Source organism: Elephantulus edwardii, unplaced genomic scaffold (genome assembly GCF_000299155.1).
Source record: "Elephantulus edwardii isolate Elephantulus edwardi_28Jun2011 unplaced genomic scaffold, EleEdw1.0 scaffold00129, whole genome shotgun sequence".
Taxonomy (NCBI): domain Eukaryota; kingdom Metazoa; phylum Chordata; class Mammalia; order Macroscelidea; family Macroscelididae; genus Elephantulus; species Elephantulus edwardii.
The window spans coordinates 4,851,926-4,853,506 of NW_006399879.1; the positions used below are offsets into that span (position 1 = coordinate 4,851,926).

Below are 1,581 nucleotides of genomic sequence, written 5' to 3' on the forward strand. Positions count from 1 at the left end.
TTAAAAAACAGGCTTTGTACAAACTCTACTGCTCAGGAACACAGATACAGCTACCAAAACTGCAAATAACGGAAAGACGTGATTATCCCAAAGGAGGGCTGAGGAGAGGCAGGACTGATTCCGAACGGAGGTCTTACAATGATTACGGAATGCGATCATTACACTGGGCAGAAAGTGCCCCTACGCGTATTACTTTTCACAATGAAGGAAAAAAGGTCTTAAAATGTTTTAACAATGTTAAGAATTTAAACAGTAGCTGGGGATGTTTAACCAGACAGAATTCCCAAGTATTTTGAAAAATTACTTCATTTATATAAAAATCAATGAAACATTAGAAGGGGCAGACAAGAAGAAAGTGAAAACAAATTTCACAAGTCACCTAAGGAGAATGATCTAGAGACACCAGCGTGAGAAAAACCACAAAAAGAACAAAAGGTAATAGAAACTGTTGGCTCCTTTGGGGAAAAGCAGCAAACAAACGTAAAGCAGACAGAACCTTAGAAGTGAGTGACCTAAGCACCATTCTTAAGACCAGATTTCTCCACCCTCTTGGCTGGCAGACACACACAGACACACACACAGACAGACACACACACACCCGCCTGCCACTGCTCTTTCCTCAAGAAATCCCTGCTGTCCCCCACTGTCCAGATTCCTGGGCTTTCTTCTGACAGCTGGCTGACAGGGGCCCACATGGAGCTGTGACCACGCCCACCCTGGGGAAGGTCCTCCCTCCAGAGACATAAAAGAGATGTGGGGTGATGAGGTTTACAGAGGGGAGGCTTGGGGGGTTGAGGGTTATAGAGGGGAGGCTGGGGGTCTGAGGGTTATGGAGGGGAGGCTGGGGGGTGAAGGTTACAGAGCTGTGGGGGGTGAAGGTTACGGAGGGGAGGCTGGGAGTGACTGAGAGTTACAGAGGGATTGGTGAAGGGTTAATCAGAGGAGGTGAGGGTCTAGGAGGATGAAGTGAGGAGGAAGGGTCCAGGGAGTGAGGATACAGGGTACAGAGTATTCGAGGGTTGGGGCAGAAGGGATTCCAGGCCTGGGTGAGTGAGAGGTGAGGAGGGTGCAGTGATGACCAGGAAGGTTAAAGGAGGAGAGTCCAGGTTGGGTGATGGTCACAGGTGTGAGAATCTGAGGGATGAGGATTACAGGGCCAAGTTAGAGTCCGAAGGGGCGACGGTCACAGAAGGGACCTGGGGTCAGTGTGGTCCTGGTAGGATAGGCTCCAGGGACGAATGTGATGCCAGTTCCAGGGGTGAGTAAAGGTCATGAAGGAGAGTTCACAAGTGGATGAGGGTCACAGAAGGGAGGGTCCAGGGTCAGTGGAGGGAGGGTCCGACTGTGGGAGATGTTGAGGGGAGGACACATGGTGGGTAGGTGTTGGTGGAGGGATTTAAGGGGTGAGTGAAGTCAGAGACAGTGAGGGTCCAAAGTGGGTGAGGGTCTGGTGCTGGGTGAGGACAGAAGCAGCAAAGGTCTGGGATGGGTGAGATCCGAAGTGGGTGGTATAGTGTGGGTTGGGGTCCAGGGTGGGTGAAGTCCAGATGGGGTAGGGATGGGGTAGGGACAGTGCGGGGA

General features: G+C 51.1%; 1 protein-coding gene across 1 annotated transcript in view; it reads right to left on the reverse strand.

Moving 5' to 3' along the window:
* Nucleotides 1–1,581, reverse strand: part of NELFA (negative elongation factor complex member A) — a 21,903-nt gene that overhangs the window by 18,620 nt on the left and 1,702 nt on the right. The window lies entirely within an intron of this gene.